This window comes from Sus scrofa, chromosome 1 (assembly GCF_000003025.6).
Source record: "Sus scrofa isolate TJ Tabasco breed Duroc chromosome 1, Sscrofa11.1, whole genome shotgun sequence".
In the NCBI taxonomy this organism is placed as follows: domain Eukaryota; kingdom Metazoa; phylum Chordata; class Mammalia; order Artiodactyla; family Suidae; genus Sus; species Sus scrofa.
In genome coordinates, this window is record NC_010443.5 from 155,400,949 (window position 1) to 155,420,520 (window position 19,572).

Here is a 19,572-nt window from a genome sequence, read left to right on the forward strand (position 1 = left end):
GCGATTACATGACATAAACAACCCCATACCTCCCAGGTGGGAAGCCCCACATACTGGAAAGTAACTGGTTCACAGAGATTCACCTACAGGAGTGAGAGTTCTGACCCCATATCAAACTCCCACGTGTGGTGATCTGGCACTGGAAGAAGGAGGGCCCAGAGCATCTGGCATTGAAGGCCAGTGGGGCTTCTGCACAGGAGTGCCATTGGACTAGGGGAAACAGAGACCACATTCTTAAAAGCTACACACAGATTTTCATGTGTACTGGGTCCCAGGGCAAAGCAAAGTCTCCATAGGAATCTGGGTCAAACCAGACTACAGTTCTTGGAAGACCTCCTGGGAAAACAGGGGTGAATGTGGCTTGTTGTGGGGGAAGGACATTGGAAGTAAAACTCTCTGGAATATTTAGCAGTGTGCCATTCTCTGGAGGTGGCCATTTTGGGAAAAATCTGGCCCCATTCATCAGTGCTGATAAGCCCCAGGCCAAACAACAATCCAGCTAAGCATTGAGGAGATTCTCAGCCTACAGCAAAAAGACTTTAGACTGTTGATGCTGAAGATGATGCAAGACATTGGAAATAAACTGGAGGCAAAGATGGATAACTTACAGGAAACACTGACCAAAGAGATACAAGATATAAAACTTGAACAAGAAGAGATGCAAAATACAATAACTGAAATAAAAAATTCACTAGAGGCAGCTAACAGCAGAATACAGGAGGCAGAAGAACGTATAAGTAAGGTGGAGGACAGATTAGTGGAAATCACCGATGTGGAACAGAAAAGAGAAAAAAGATTGAAAACAAATGAAGAGAGCCTCAGAGAACTCTGGGACAATGTTAAACGCACCAAAATCCGTATTATAGGGGTGCCAGAAGGAGAAGAGAGGAGAAGGGGAGAGAAAAATTATTCAAAGAGATAATAGCCGAAAACTTCCCTAACATGGGAAAGGAACCACTCTCTCAAATCCAGGAAGCACAACAAATACCACATAAAAGAAACCCAAGGAGCAACTCCCCAAGACACATATTAATCAAACTGACCAAAATTAAAGACGAAGAGAAAATCTTGAAAGCAGCTAGGGAAATGAAACAAATAACATACAAAGGAACCCAAATAATGTTATCAGCAGATTTTTCAGCAGAAACCCTGCTGGACAGAAGGGAGTGGCAAGATATACTTAATGTGATGAAGGGAAAAAACCTCAACCAAGATTGCTTTACCCAGCAAGGCTCTCATTCAGATTTGAAGGAGAAATCAAAACCTTCACAGATAAGCAAAAGCTAAGGGAATTCAGCAACACTAAGCCAGCTTTGCAACAAATACTAAAGAAACTTCTCTAGACAGAAAAGAAAATGCAGCAACTAGAAACCAAAATACCACAAATGACAAGGCTCAACAGTAAAGGTATATATACAGTAAAGATATGAAATCATCTACACACAATTACGGCGCCAAAATCAGAAATCATGAGAAGAGGAGGGTACAAACGCAGGACACTGGAGATCCAGGTGCAATTAAGAGACCCTAAACTTAAAACAATCTCATTTGTATATATTTAGACTCTTATATCAAAACTTCAGAATAACTGCAAACCAAAAATCAACAATTAACCACACAAAGAAAAATCAACTCAAATACAACACTAAAGATATTCATCAAAGCAGAAGAGGAGAGAACAAGAAAAGAAGGGAAGAAAAAAGAGCAACAAAAACAAATCAAAGCAATTAATAAAATGACAATAAGAATATACATATCAATAATTACTTTAAAAGTTAATGGACTTAACACCCCAACCAAAAGATATAGACTGGCTGAATGGATACAAAACAAGACCCATATATATGCTGTCTTCAAGAGACCCACTTCACTTCTAGGGACACATACAAATTGAAAGTGAGAGGATGGAAGAAAATATTTCATGCAAACGGGGATCAAAAGAAAGCTGGAGTAGCAATACTCATACCAAACAAAATAGACTTTAAAATGAAGAATATTTTAAGGGACAAAAAGGTCACTACCTAATGATCAAAGGATCGATCCAAGAAGAAGATATAACAATTTTAAATATCTACGCACCCAACATAGGTTCACCACAATATATAAGGCAACTGCTAACAACCTTAAAAGGATAAATCGACAATAACGCAATCATAGTGGGGGACTTTTAACACCCCACGTACAGCAATGGACAGATCAACCAGACAGAAAATCAATAAGGAAACGCAGGCCCTGAATGAAGCATTAGACCAGATGGACTTAATTGATATTCATAGGATATTCCATCCAAAAGCAACAGAATACACATTCTTCTCAAGTGCACAGGGAACATTCTCTAAGATGGATTACCTCCTGGGCTACAAATCCAACCTTGGTAATTTTAAGAAAATTGAAATCATATCAAACATCTCTTCAGACCACAATGCAATGCAACTGGAAATCAACAACAAGAAAAAATATGCAAAAAACACAAACACGTGGAGACTAAACAACATGCTACTCAACAACCAATGGATCACTGAAGAAATCAAAGTGGAAATTAAAAAATACCTAGAGGCAAATGATAACAAAGATATGACACTCTAAAACATATGGGATGCAGCAAAAGCCGTTCTAAGAGGAAAGTTTATAGCAATACAAGCCCACCTCAGGAAACAGGAAAAAGATCAAATAAACAAGTAACTTTACACGAAAGCAGCTCCAGAGAGAATAAGAGACAAAACCTAAAGTTAGTAGAAGGAAAGAAATCATAAAGAACAGAGCAAAAATCAATGAAACAGAAACAAAGAAAACCATAGAAAAGATCAATTAAACGAAAAGCTGGTTCTTTGAAAAGCTCAACAAAATTGATAAACCCTTAGCCAGACTTATCAAGAAAAAAAGAGAGAGGACTCAAATCAATAAAATTAGAAATGAAAAAGGAGAAGTAACAACAGACATCACAGTGATACAAAAGATCATGAGATTACTATATGCAACTATATGCCAATAAAACAGACAACCTAGAAGAAATGGGCGAATTCTTAGAAAAGCACAATCTTCCAAGACTAAACCAAGATGAAATAGAAAAGATGAATGGACCAATCAAAAGAACTGAAATTGAAACTGTGATTTAAAAACTTCTAGCAAACAGGAGTTCCCGTCGTGGCGCAGGATTCGTTCCTAGTCGGTTAACGAATCCGACTAGCAACCATGAGGTTGCAGGTTCGGTCCCTGCCCTTGCTCAGTGGGTTAACAATCCGGCGTTGCTGTGAGCTGTGGTGTAGGTTGCAGATGCGGCTCGGATCCCGCGTTGCTGTGGCTCTGGCGTAGGCCGGTGGCTACAGCTCCGATTCAACCCCTAGCCTGGGAACCTCCATATGCTGCAGAAGTGGCCAAGAAATGGCAAAAAGACAAAAAAAAAAAAAAAAAAAAAAAAAGTCCAGCACCAGATGGCTTCACAGGCGAATTCTATCAAACATTTGGAGAAGAGCTAACACTTCTCCTTCTGAAACTATTTCAAAAATTTGCAGAGGAAGGGATACTCCCAAACTCATTCTATGAGGCCACCATCACGCTGATACTAAAACCAGGCAATGATACCACAAAAAAAGAAAACCACAAGCCAATATCACTGATGAACATCGATGCAAAAATCCTCCACAAAATACTAGCAAACCGCATCCAACAATACATTGAAAGGACTGTACATCATGATCGAGTGGGATTTATCCCAGGGATGCAAGGGTTCTTCAACATCCGCAAATCCATCAGTGTGATATACCACATTAACAAACTGAAGAATAAAAACCATATGATCCTCTCAACAGACGTGCAAAAAGCCTTTGACAAAATCCAACACCCATTTCTGATAAAAACCCTTCAGAAAGTAGGCAGAGAGGGAACATACCTCAACATCATAAAGGCCATACCTGACAAACCCACAGCCAACATCATTCTCAATGGTGAAAAGCTGAAAGAATTCCCGCTGAGATCAGGAACAAGGCAAGGATGTGTGCTCTCGCCACTACTCTTCAACATAGTTTTGGAAGTCCTAGCCACAGCAATCAGAGAAGTAAAAGAGATAAAAGGAATCCAAATTGGAAAGGAAGAAGTAAAACTATCACTATTTGCAGATGACATGATACTACACCTAGAGAATCCTAAACAGTCTACCAGAAAACTGTTAGAGCTCATCCATGAATTTGGCAAAGTCAAGGATACAAAATTAATACACAGAAATCGAGGGCATTTCTATACACTAACAATGAAAGAGCACAAAGAGAAATTAGGGAAGCAATCCCATTTACCATCGCATCCAAAAGAATAAAATACCTAAGAGTAAATCTACCTAAAGAGACCAAAGACCTGTACTCTGAAAACTATAAGACACTGATGAAAGAAATCAAAGATGACACAAATAGATGGAAAGACATACAATGCTCTTGGATTGGAAGAATCAATATTATCAAAATGACTATACTACCCAAGGCAATCTACAGATTCAATGCAATCCCTACCAAGTTACCAAGGACATTTTTCACAGAACTTGAACACAATATTGTAAAGTTTGCTGGGAAGCACAAAAGACCCAGACTAGCCAAAGACATCCTGAAAAAGAAAAATGGAGCTGGAGGAATCAGGCTCCTGGACTTCAGACTATACTACAAAGCAACAATCACCAAAATCGTATGGTACTGGCACAAAGACAGACATATAGATCTGTGCAACAGGATAGAAAGCCCAGAATTCAACCCACACACCTACAGCCAACTCATCTATGACAAAGGAGGCAAGAAGATACAATGGAGAAAGGACAGCCCCTTCAATAAGTGGTGCTGGGAAAACTGGACAGCCACAAGGAAAAGAATGAAATGAGAACACTCCCTAACACCATACACAAAAATAAACTCCAAATGGATGAAAGGCCTAGATATAAGACCAGACACTCTAAAACTCTTAGAGGAAAACATAGGCCAAACCCTCTCTGACATAAACAACAGCAACATCTTCTCAGATCCACCTCTTAGAGTATTGACAATAAAAACAAAAATAAACAAATGGCACCTAATCAAATTTAAAAGTTTATGCACAGCAAAGGAAACCCTAAACAAGTGAAAAGACAACCCACAGAATGGGAGAAAATCTTTGCAAGTGAATCAACTTAACAAGGGATTGATCTCCCAAATTTATAAACACCTTCTGTAGCTCCATACCAAAAAAAGAAACAACCCCATCAAAACATGGGCAGAAGATCTAAACAGACAGTTCTCCAAAGAAGACATACAGATGCCCCAAAACTCATGAAAAGATGTTCAACATCACTCACTATTAGAGAAATGCAAATCAAAACCACTATGAGGTGCCACATTACACCAGCCAGAATGGCCATCATCTACAAAAAGTAAGTGCTGGAGAGGGTGTGGAGAAAAAGGAACCCTAGTACCCTGTTGGTAGGAATGTAAATTGGTGCAACCACTGTGGAAAGCAGGATGGAGATTCCTCAGAAAACTAAAAATAGAACTACCATTTGATCCAGCAATCCCACTCCTGAGAAAACCATGACTTACAAAGACACATGTACTGTTCATTGCAGCACTATTTTCAATAGCCAAGACATGGAAACAACCTAAATGTCCATTGACAGAGGAGTGGATCAAGAAGATGTGGTACATATACACAATGGAATATTATTCATCCATTAAAAGAAATGAAACACCGGCATTTTTAGCAACATGGATGGACCTAGAAATTGTTGTGCTAAGTGAAGTCAGCCATACAGTGAGACACCAACATCAAATGCTTTCACTGACATGTGGAATCTGAAAAAAGGACATAATGAACTTTGCAGAACAGACGCTGACTCACAATCTTTGAAAATCTTATGGTCTCCAAAGGAGACAGTTTGGGGGGGTGGGGGGATGCACTGGGTTTGTGGGATGGAAATCCTATAAAATTGGATTTGATGATCATTGTACAAATATAAATGTAATAATTACATTGAATAATAAAAAAAATTTTTAAAGCACCAAAAAATAAAAGAATCACCTATGTTCATTTTGGATGGCATGTTATTAGGTCACCTGAAGGAATGACAGCAGAAGACCATGTGAGCAAGGAAAAAATAGTGTGTGTGTGTGTGTGTGTTTGTGTGTGTGTGTGTATATATATATATATATAATGAACAGAAATCTCAGAACACTACTAAAACACACACACACACACACAATCTTGTGTGTGATCGTGTGATGTGCTGACCTGAGATAACGTACCATGATTAGGTTGGTACTTAAAAGTTTGGTTATAAAACCTGTTAAACTGACAATCTAGCTATATGTGGTCACTTGGTCACTTGTTAGATTTGAATGGTCTCTCATTTGGGGATGGCCATTTTTGGATAAAAGGAAACAAACCTAAGAAACTTGAAAATTCACACTTCAAAATTAATATATTTGAAAGCAAGCTTTCTTCTAAACTAAGAAAACTATCATTCTGATGGAGAAAAATGAAGAAGAAAAAAAGGCATTTTGATTACAAGGGAGCTAACACTCAAGGGGTATTTTTTCTTCCTGGGACCTACCACCACAGTTCAGCATGTTGTTTCTAGAACCAAAATATAATTTCAGTAGAGATCAAAGAACTTTTCTATTACTAAAGCCACAGTCTAAAAATTGCCTCATAAAATCAAATAACAATCATAACAACAGGAGTTCCCATTGTGGTTCAGCGATAATGAACCTGACTAGTATCTATGAGGATGCGGGTTGGATTCCTGGCCTCTCTCAGTGAGTTAAGGTATCCAGCTTTGCCGCGAGCTGTGCTGTAGGTTGCAGACAAGGCTCAGATCTGGCATTGCTTTGACTGTCGCATGGGCCAGCAACTGCAGCTCCGATTGCAACCTTAGCCTGCAAACTTTCATATGCTATGAGTGCAGCCCTAAAAAAAAAAAAAAGCTTAATAGAAAGTTCCACTTCTTCAAAACTGACAAAATAGAAATAAAAACTGTGCAAAATTAAATTATTTATAAATATTGGTGTATATATTCATTATACATGTAATCATAGTGTGGCTTTTTTGGTATTTGCTATAATTTAAAGTACTAATCCTAATGTACATAGAAATTTTAGATCTATAAAAAACTCTGAATCAAGATCATTATTATTGATTACTAAAGATAATATCATTTAAAAAGAAAAAAATTAGAGCTGCAGAGCATAATCATTCTAAAATGAACATAAGAATAATCAGCAAGGAGTGAGAAGTATAAAAAGTTGATGAAAATTTTAGTTATTATTAGAAAAAAGTGAGAATTAAAGTAATTATTATAACAGAGAAAAGCAAGGAGAAATATATTATGCATAAATTCTTCCTAGGGAAAAATAGCACTGTTCAGAATGAAACAGAAATTGGAAAATGAGTCTATGGGCTCCTATTTGACCTTATTGCCTTTTTTGCTCTTGGATCTAAAGTTCATATGTTATGTATCAAAATTCCTGTGTGGATTAAATGGGCAAGAAGATATTACCTTGGTGTTGTATGTTACAGTGCATAGCTTTCATCAATGACTCATAAATCAAAGTCAGCACAAATGCATTTACATAGAGACAGCATGAAGTTCAAGGACAAAGTTAAGCTGCACTCTCAGGAAAATCAGGAAGAACATGAGAAAAGATTGTGTATGTCAGTTGATACATTTATTTTTAGCTGCTGCTATTAATGAGTATTTCTAACCAAATTTAGATTGTTCAGACTTCTAAGATAGTCATGGATATGCAAATGGAACTTCTATTTGTATATGCTCCCCTAGCTTAAAGATGATTGTTGGTTCAAATTCAAGGCTATTCCTTTAAGGGAAAAATTATCAATACATAAACACTTTTTTTTTTTTTTTGGTCTTTTTGCTATTTCTTGGGCCGCTCCCACGGCATATGGAGGTTCCCAGGTTAGGGGTCTAATCGGAGATGTATCCTCCGGCCTACTCCAGGGCCATAGCAACGCGGGGTCCAATCCGCGACTGCGACCTACACCACAGCTCACGGCAACGCCGGATCATTAACCCACTAAGCAAGGGCAGGGACCGAACCCACAACCTCATGGTTCCTAGTCGGGTTCGTTAACCACTGCGCCACAACGGGATCTCCAATAAACACGTTTTTTATTATAGTTGATTTACAGTGTTGTTCCAATTTCTGCTGTATGATATAGAGACCCAATCATACATTATATATACATGTGTATATACCACATTCTTTTTCCCATGCTATCTTCCATCATGTTCTACATTTATAAAATACCAAGAATTTATTTCCATGTGATTGAAAAATACTATAAACAGAATGTTGCAAATTTTACGCTAAATACCACAATAATTTTTTTTCTCTCAACAGATCTTAAAGTGTGAGATAATTTAAGGCTTTTGAAATTATTTGATCTGTTTTTTAATTTTTATGGTATTTTCATTTAATATTTCTTACACTTTCATTCCTCAATTACTTTAAGAGTAATTTTACTCCATTCCAGTTTGGTTTTTATGTACATTACAAATGAAGAAAAAAAGAGGTAGTAGTTTGTTAGATTACATGAACAATTGCTATGAGAAAATCATATAGGTTTTAGTTTTTGTATCTTTAATCTCTGATGGACAGGAGTGTATGATTTTTTGACTCACATTAAATTATTTTTTGAGCTTTTGCTATTTGAGGTAAAAGTAAATATCTTTTGAAAACTGAAAAACTGAGTTTTCTTTCCATTGATCATTATCTAAAAATGTCTAAAGGATAACTAAGACAAAATATTGTCCTTGGTAGATAGTATATTAAATGAAAGTCCAGGAGTTCCCATCATGGTGCAGTGGAAACAAATCCAACTAGGAACCATGAGGTTGCAGGTTCCATCCCTAGCCTCACTCAGCGGGTCAAGGATCCAGCATTGCCGTGTGAGCTGTGTCACAGACATGGCTTGGATCTGGCTATGGCTGTGGCTGTGGCATAGGCTAGTGGCTACAGCTCCAATTAGACCCCTAGCCTGGGAACCTCCATATGCTATGGGTATGTCCCTAAAAAGACAAAAATAAATAAATAAATAAATGAAAGTCCAATATTCTGGAAGCTTTTAACATCTGTTAACATTTAGAGCAGTTCTAGAAGGTGAAAATAATAGCTAAAATGTTTAATTAATTCAACCTTGACTGTAGTGGTTCCTGGTGCTGTATCATACAGTTAGGTCATTAAGGATAAAATTAGGTTGATATTCTTTCTAAAATCTATACGAATATAGATTCAACTTTATTACTGAATCTGATTTACAAAAGTTTACACAGATGTTAAGGTAGAAGCATCAGAACATAATTAAGGATCATTTATTTCCTGATAATTTTCAAAACATATTCTAAATATGTTGATATAGTATGTCCCTCATTATAAAGAACAAGTCTGAAAAACATTAAGAGTAGATAGGTGATATATACAACTATATACAGAACATGTAGTAGACATTTGAATTGATTAGCCAATGTCCATTCTATCCCAGTTCAAACAGTGGGTCTTATGTGGCCTAAGCATATCATAGTAATCATGTAATTTCTGCACTGATTGGTTCAGCATGTCAGGCTTCAATTTTTGGCTACTTGGATCATAAGCTTAGGAAAGGATATGCGATATTATTAGCCCAAGGGAAGGTTTACATGAGAGTTTATAGGAAATTTTAATTTCATCATGATGTATGATGTGCATGTTTTCATATATGTATTTGATGTATTTGTGTGTGTGTGTGTGTCTCTTTTTGGCGAAATGTCTGTTAAGATCTTTTGCCCGTTTTGTAATAAGGTTGTTCATTTTCTTATTGTTGAATTTTAAGCACCCTTTGTATGCTTTGGATAGAAGTCCTTTTTCTGATAAGCTCTTGCAAATATTTTCTCCCAGTCTGTGGCGTCTTCATTCTCTTGACAATGTCCTTCTTAGAGCTGAAGTTTTTAATGTTAATGAAGTCTAGCTTATTTCTTTCATGGATCAAGCATTGGTGTTGTATCTAAAAAGTCGTCACCAAACCCAAAGTCATATAGATTTTCTTGTATGTTATCTTCTAGTAGTTTCTAGTTTGGCATTTTTTATTCAGGTCTGTGATCCTTTTTGAGTTTTTTGCGATATGTGTACAGTGTCTGCTTTTTTTTTTCATGTGGATGTCCAATTGTTCCAGGATAACTCGCTGATAAAACTCTACTCCACTGTATTCATTTCTCCTTTGCCAAAGATTAGTTGACTATATTTGTGTGGATCCATTTCTGGACACTCTATACAGTTTCAATGATTTATTTTTCCATTCTCTCTTCCAAATCACACTGTCTTGATTACTGCAGCTTTATAGTAATTCTTAAAATCTAGTAGCATCAGTCTTTTGACTTTGTTCTTCTCTTTTAATATTTTGTTGGCTAATCTGGATATTTTTCCTTTTTATTTAAATTGTAGAATCTGGGGTTTTTTTTTCGATATTCAGACACACACACATACACAAAAAATGCTGGAATTTTTATTAGGATTGTATGAAACCTATGTATCAGGTAAGAAGAACTGACATCTTAATACTGAGACTCCTATTTACAAAGGGGAAATGCTGGAGTTCCCGTCATAGCACAGCAGAAAGGAATCAGACTAGGAACTATGAGGTTGAGGGTTCGATACTTGGCCTTGCTCAGTGGGTTAAGGATCCGGTGTTTCCATGAGCTGTGGTGTAGGTTGCAGACACAGCTCAGATCTGGCATTGCTGTGGCTGTGACATAGGCCGGCGGCAACAGCTCTGATTAGACACCTAGCCTGGGAACCTCCACATGTCGCAAGTGCTTCCCTAAAAAAAGACAAAAAAAAAACAAGAAGAAATAAAGGGGAAATGTTTTTACATAGGATTTTTCTGCTATGCTTTCATTCATATCTCAAGGTCAACACAAATTTTTTTTATAAATATTTTTTAAAAATTTTTAATAGTTATTTCCCAAATACATTTTTTTTCTACTGTACAGCATGGTGACCCAGTTACACATACATGTCCACATTCTATTTTCGCACATTATCATGCTCCATAAGAGACTAGACATAGTTCCCAGTGCTACACAGCAGGACCTCATTGCTAATCCATTCCAAAGGCAATAGTTTGTATCTATTAACCCCAAGCTCCCCAGCCACCCCACTCTCTCCCCTCTCCCCCTTGGCAACCACAAGTCTGTTCTCCAAGTCCATGGTTTTCTTTTCTGTGGAAAGGTTCATTTATGCCTTATATTAGATTCCAGATGTAAGTGATATCAAACGGTATTTGTCTTTCTCTTTCTGACTTACAAATTTACCTTAAAGAGAAATGTGATCTCATTTATCAGACCCATGTCTTCAGTGCCCAGCACAGTGACCTAAATAATACATTTGTGTTGTATCGCTTAAGTAACTATAGAGGATTCATGTTAGAGAACACTGAAACTCACTTTCAGAAAAATAAAGATGGACTACATAATGTAGGTAACTTTATTTTATGCATTATTAGACATGGATTAATACTTCTTGATTAAGTGTATTGCTTCAGCTATGATCAAAAAACCTAGAGCCTCAGTTACCTTCCCAATATTTTCTTGATGATCTCATGTAACCTAAAGTACACCTCTGCTTTAAGAAAAAATGACTTACTTGGATGCAACAGAGGATAAAACAGAAGGAAGGAATGCAAATAATGATCATTTTTTTAAATTTGTTACAAAAAATAAAAATAATAATACATACCTTGTTTATTTATTTATTTTTTGTCTTTTTGCCTTTTCTAGGGCCGCTCCCGTAGCATATGGAGGTTCCCAGGCTAGGGGTCTAATCAGAGCTATAGCTGCGCGCCTATGCCACAGCCACAGCAACAACAGATCTGAGCCACATCTGCAGCCTACACCACAGCTCATGGCAACGCTGGATCCTTAACCCACTGGGCAAGGCCAGGGATTGAACCTGCAACGTCATAGTTCCCAGTCGGATTCATTAACCATTGCGCCACAACGGGAACCCCTTACTTAACTTGTTTAAAGGGAGATAGATGATTAATGAATGAGTAGATGATAGACAATAGATGAGAATTATCAGTAAATATTATAGATAATCAAGCATAGGGATAGAAGAGAGGCTCTGAGGATTAACAGTAGTCTCAGATTTTATTTGAAATCACAGTTGTAGCTTTCATGTTCACACTACAGAGGAAACTTTAATTAGTTACATTTAATATATTAAGTGACCTTTTCATGAAACCAATGAAAAAAATCTTCCGAAACAGACTCAAAGGTGAATAACTATTTCATATATTGAGAATAGACATATTCAAAATTAGCATATTCATCTATAATAGTAAATAAGGGAAAATATTGGTATTTTAAACAGGAAATCTTCAAAAGATCATTTTCTTGACAAAATATAATGCACAAAGACATTCTAATTAAAAACTTAGAGCTTACCAAACAAATGCAAGTCAATAATTTTACCAAGATGATGCTGAATAAGGTATTTGTGATATAAGACAGACACTCTCCCAAATTTTAAAAGTATCATTTAACAGATACTGTTACTTGATCTTCTGGCTTACCTTTCCCACTTATATAGTGTCTATACATATTCTTGACCCTGACACAAATAATTTTTATCGTTTATGTGCATTGAGTCATATGAGTTTTAATACGGATTCTGAGCCAGCCGTTTTAGGCACTGGTCGTGAAAAAAGAAAGAGAGCAGAAAGAAAGAAAGGGAGGGAAGGAGGAGAAAAAAATTTAACTAATTCAGGAAACCCACGTCTTTGGGAGGAAGGGCCTCATTGTATTTCCAATGAACACATAAAAATATGATTAAATTAATTAGCAATCAGGCAAATTATATTAAACTTAAAACCACAGTTTGATAGAGAATATACTTCACATCCATAAAAATGGCTAAATTATTTTTAGGTCAAAAAAATGTTAAGGTTTGGCATGGAAACAGAACTGATAATCGTAAATTGGCAAAATCACTTTGGAAAATTCTTTTGGCAAAATCTATTAAAGCTGAAAAAACACAATGTTGAGCACATCACCACATTAGAGAATTGTTTTTCTGTTTTATATTTGGTGGTAAAAATAATCAGAAGCTACTCTTTCTATACTTATATAAATGCTATTAAATCAGCAGTCTGTTTTTACTTTACAATAGATTGAAAGTTAGGAAATAAGAGATAATTAGGATTTTTAACATGTAATCCTAATCAATCTCTAAAATTTATTTTCCAAATATTGCTTTTGTCTATTGTTGTTGATTTTGTCTTCCTAAGACTTTGTTTTCTCATTTAAGAGAATACAACTTGTGTTATTTTGCAACCATTAACCTTAGAAATTTACCTGATCTGTTTATCACAGAAAAATTAATTTACTGATTATAGGAATATTACATTTCATTTTACAAAATATATAGAATCAGGAAATCAGCTAGTGAGGGTTTCAGGTGGAAGGGTTTAAAATAGTATTGATGGCAAGTAATTACATTTTTAGAAAACATGCCTTATTCAAACAGAGCTGTTGCTCATGTAGAAAAAGCAGAGATCTAATTCTCATGTAGATACGCATATAAGATTATATAGGTATATATGTATGAATATAAGAAATGCATTTAAGGACTATGTATATACATATTTTGTGTTCGCATGTGTGTGTGTGTACTAATTTCACTTACGAAATGGTAAATAAAATCCTCCCAATATACTCTTACTCTCTCTGAAATTAATATATTGGACGAATATTTTACCTGAGGAAATTCAGAGTGATTAAACATTAAAACATTTACTTGGAGTTCCCATTGTGGCACAGTGGTTAATGAATCCAACTAGGAACCATGAGGTTGCAGGTTTGATCCCTGGCCTTGCTCAGTGGGTTAAGGATCCAGCGTTTCTGTGAGCTGTGGTGTAGGTTGCAGACGTGACTCAGATCCCGCATTGCTGTGGCTCTGGCATAGGCCAGTGGCTACAGCTCCGATTAGACCCCTAGCCTGGGAACCTCCATATGCCGCAGGAGTGGCCCAAGAAATGGCAAAAAAAAAAGACAAAAAAAAAAAAAAACATTTATTAATTAAATATTCTTTAAATTATTGGATAAAGAAAATAATGGCATGGCCATTTCAAAATATATGGAGAAATCTTTCAATAAAATTCCACACACAATGTCCCAGCAATTTAACAAAATCCTTTCTATATCATCATAAACTATTTACCACAAATGTCAGTACTTTATTAACTGTAAGTAACATTAACAAGCAATGAAATATGACTACTTGGTCCAAAAAGATTTCATCTCATACAAAATCTTAACAAGGAATATAATTATCTGGGACTGTGTAAAGTTGTATAAAATACTAATCCCATTTTAACTTTTAATGAATAATAAGACTAAAATGGATTCTAGTTCTATAAAATGTAATAGGCATATGAGAATAAAATTTGTGATTCTTTTTAGGAGGTTGGAGATCAAAGAGAAATATAAAGTTAGCTACTTTTGTACACGACTACACATCATTTTTAAATGATCACAAGACAATACATATAAAAGGTAAATCAAGGGAGACTTACAGATGGTCATGTTAGTAGTTACCTTAAAATTGGCAGTTGTTTCAGATGGAATTTTATGATGATCTCTAGCACCACAGAAGGCACCCTGGATTTTGTTCTCATCATCACTAGCAAAGACTTAAAAACATATATTTATGAAATATTTTATAAAACCAAAATGCAATTCCTTTCCAAATGCCTCACATGTGTATCACTATTGCTATCAAACAGTCATATAATTGCTTGCACTTCTGCTAGTGTATCAATATTATTGGATACAAAATATTTCAGAAAACATTTTAAGAACTAGTCTACTTTGCCTTCATGTTCTTAAATAGTGTCACTCACAATGCTTTCCATTCCTTTCATAAACTTCAGTAATGAATAGTTGTTACGTTCAATAAAAGAACTAATTATTGTGTCCTAGGTGTATTATTATAAGTAAAACTTATGAAAGTATTCTTACAAACATGACTTTAACAGATCATTATTCTCTAATATTACTTTATGGTATCTTACTGGACATTAACTTTTGATTACTACTTTTATCTCAAATCTTGCACATACTTAAATATAAATACATCCACTTGGTCTTTATGTTATGTAACACATAAATCCATTATTTTTCAGTTCATGATTTTTAAATTTTGTAACTGATTTTTTTAAAACCTCATTTTTTAGATTTATAACTTATTTTATAGTATATAAAATTTTATAATAATGTGCATATTTTCCAACTTGGATGCTTTTGTAATTTTTCTTAATAATATTTTTATTATAACAAGAATTAAAGAAACAGTTTTCTTCTGATCTGGAAATTTCTTTACAAAAGTAATTCTCATAATTTATACAAAAAATTCATTTCTTTCTTTAGTCTATAAACTCTTTAAAATTGACTTAAAATAGTCTGAAAGTTATTAGATTTTCTGTATCTGTTTTTGAACTGACCACAGAAAACATAGCTGTCCAATTACCAAATGTTTTATTCATTCAGCAAATCATCACTGACTCCTTATGCTGTTCAAGCACTAGAGTTTGGAGAATACAGTGGAGAATAAAACAAATTTATTGTCCTTTTATTGTCCTTATTAACCATATTTTAGCAGTTTTGAAGGAAAAAATACATTTATAATGTACTTCTAAGTAATAACTGCTATGGCAAAAATAAAGCAGAGACGTGACATATTTTCAACTAAACCTTTTTAAGGAGATATCTTTTGAGGAGATAATATTTGAACAGAGATAAGAGTTAAGTGAGAATGGATACACAGAAACATCGCGGGGGGGGCATCCTAAAGCAGTGTCACATTTTAAAAGTTAGAAAATACCGCAATTAAAAGACAAAACAATATATTAATAAAAACTGAATTTCTATATATCAAAAAGGAAGTGACATGAAAATGTACTATCTACATACACACATATGCTAGAACATTTTTGATTGTGTTCCTGGCATTGTGAAATTTTACCTTGCTTAGGGCTATATCTTTGTATTCCTCTAAAATTTGGGAAATTTCTTCTGGTGTACAACTGAAGTACATGGTTATAGTTTGATCTTCCAATGTTTGCTTTTAAATTTTGTTAAGTGTGAAAAGAATAGCTTTAGTTTAAGTCTAATTTTGTCCCACTACTGAGGCGGGACCATTCTGAATAATCTGCTTTATACTATTTTTCCTTCACAGATAATGGGGACAAACTATTCCAGGTACTTCATGAGCTCTGCAGATTATTCCTTCTGTCCTTTTCAGGTGGATTTTTTTCTCACAGGAATAGTTTTCCCCTTTCATCATCAACATCCTTGACTGGAAGTTTAAAATGGGTCTCTGTTACTCTACTCCGAATAGAAGTAAAAATATCTCTCTCTCGGGATATATCTTACTGACTGAGATAAGCAATCTAAAGTGAGGATTCATTAATTTCTCTATAAAGAAAGTATAAAGTATAAAATATCAGAGAATATCTTTGATCAGTATTTTTCAGATGAGGAGTCAGATGAGAGATTCCACTAATCATATGCAAGAAACGCAGTAAGGATAAAAACATTTAGAGATTGTGAACCTGGTTGCCTTTGACTTAGGGAACTAGTCTTGCCCAGGTGATATGACCTTACAAGTCATTTAAACATATTAATAGACTCACTTTCCTTATATTAAAACTGATATTAATGGAATGAACGGACTCTAAGATCTACTGTATGTTTTCAACTTCAGTATTTTGTGACCAAGGATAAATAGATTAGTGTTAGACACATTACAATTTATCTAAATTAACACCTCCAAGACAAGTTTAATTTCATTTATGTATATTGCAGGCGATTATTTGGGGAGGGGTGTTAATCTATTTCCTTCTTAGCCAGAATTTTTGTTAAAAAACATGAAAAATCATTTTTATGAATATGCAAAATGACTTTAGAAATACCTAATAAAATTAAATAAGCAGTAGGTATCTGTAATGCAAAATAAAAGATATATCAACTTCCTTCAGCCTATCATAGTGCTAACTTTGGTTATCTCATGCTGTCAGGTCAAGCTACTGGGATTAAGACTTGTGGATTTTCTTTGGGTCAAGAAATTATGTTCTGAATACAAGTATTGCCCCACTGTCTACCTTTCTTGATTCCATAGGACATGTTCTAGTTATTAGTGGTCTCAGCTAAGATATTAAGTAGATGTGACATATGGTTCAGCAGGATCAACTACAAAGCACATCCACAAAGATCTGTGAAATTAAAGTAATAGATCATGGTATAATAAAAGGGGAGATTTTTCTGGTTTTATGACTCTCTGTTTAGAAAGAGTTAAATTGCTAAAAATATATATCTTTTAACCAAAAATAAAAGTACACGGCGAGGTTAATCTTTTGCTGATTATTATGAACTGAATTGTGTCTTCCCGAAACTCAAATGTTAAAACCCTAACCCAAATATGATTACATTTGGATATATGGCCTTTATGGAGGTAAGAAAGGGCAAACAAGTTCATTGTTGTGAAGCCATAATCCTTAAAACCTAGCCCCTTATAACAAGAGAAAGGAGCACAAAATCTCTTCTCCCTCTCTGCACATAGAGAAGAGTCCATGTGAGTTCATAGCCAGAAGGTAGCCATCTACAAACCAGGAAGAGAGGAATCACCAGAAACTAAATCTGCCATCAACTTGATCATGAAATTTTAGCCTCCAGAACAGTGAGGGGGAAAAAAAAATCTGCTGTTTAAGTCAAAAAGCTTAGGCTGTTTTTGTTATGATAGCCCAAGATGACTGACACATTGACCTATGCATTTATTTATGTAAACATTATTACATAAATTAGTTTTTTTAACAAATAATTGCTAAATTGTTCTAATGAAAAAACAAAACAAAACAAAACACCATGAATCCACTGTGGCCTTGGAAAATAGTATTTGGGAAATCTTCAAAATTAACGATAAAAAAGGATGTGAGCTAGCACATAATGGGAGTTAAAGATGGATGACAGAACTTCTTGATGACAACAGAAAGAAGGACTAAGCTGGGATTTGATTTAGACATTGACAAATAGGAAGCATTCTGATGGGTGGATATAGTGGTAGGAGGATTCTGTCAGGGAACAGGATAAACAAGTTTGTCTGTGAGCAAACGAAATATGTTCAAAACCAGCTAGAAAACTAATTGGTGTACCTTGGGCTCACTCTCTTTCACAGCAGCGGACAAGTGCTTATGCATTCCGTGTTTGTCCTACTTCTCTGCGTTTCAACTATAACCATTCAGTACTCACACTCACACAAACTCTAAATATTTCAAAACCAGATTTCACAAGTGAATAGGTGCACCACAAGTAATCAAGCTGTACACTTTAAAAATGGATTTTTGGTATATTTCCTACTTTAATGCATTCTAATTCCTATACCGTCTCAGATGCCTTATCTTTAGATATGCTTAATTAATAGAATATTCACAATTCTGTTAAGTCCTAAAGATTAAATATTCAGTAAAGTAAAAATGGATTTTTGTTGAATTTGAATTATACCTGATAAAGCTGTGGGGAAAAAACATGAAATCTTGTGGATTGAACAATCCATATATCAGAAAATTGAAGAAATGATTTATCATAATGCAAATAAGTAATGTTAACTTATAATCACATAAACTCTAAAACGTGTAAATAATGGATAAATGATGGTTGTTTTAATCTATTGCTTTAGAATAAAATTTCTATATTAATTAAGAATATAGTTCTGGGAGTTCCCATCATGGCGCAGTGGTTAACGAATCCGACTAGGAACCACGAGGTTGCGGGTTCGGTCCCTGCCCTTGCTCAGTGGGTTAACAATCCGGCGTTGCCATGAGCTGTGGTGCAGGTTGCAGACGCATCTTGGATCCCGCGTTGCTGTGGCTCTGGCGTAGGCGGATGGCTACAGCTCCGATTCGAACCCTAGCCTGGGAACCTTCATATGCCGCTGGAGCGGCCCAAGAAATGGCAAAAAGACAAAAAAAAAAAAAAAAAAAAAAAAAGAATATAGTTCAAAATGAACAGACCTGAAAAATTTGAACTCTAATTTACTACAAATACAGATCTAAAATTTTTGATTTGTAAAAAAATAATGAAATGTAAATTCTAGAAATTTAGTTAAATGAGGAATCCTATAAAATATATCATTAATTTACATAGTAATAATAGGAATAACAGAAAAGTAACACACAGCCGAGAAGTGCATAAGAGCCCCGGTGCACTTCTCTGGTTTGATAAACTGAAAGGCTTGTGCATTTCTGCTTTTTGCTATTTTCAAATTCTTACGCATGCTCAAATACAGAGTGCCTCTAACTCCATATACTCGAATTTATGTCATTATGAATTCACTCTAAAAATTACTTAAGTTCAATTCAGTATTGTTTCTCTTAATTTGCCAATAAAAAGAAAAGCATGAGATCTCTATGGATTGCTGAAATAGGTCTCTCTCCTATAATCACTTTTCTGTTAGAAGGATAAAGCAAAACAAACTGTGAGAAATTGCATTATATTTGTACAAAGTTAACTGGGAGGCC

General features: G+C 35.2%; 1 pseudogene; it reads right to left on the reverse strand.

Annotated features, from left to right (window-relative positions):
- LOC106509056 overlaps positions 1–19,328 on the reverse strand; it is a 78,341-nt pseudogene extending 59,013 nt beyond the window's left edge.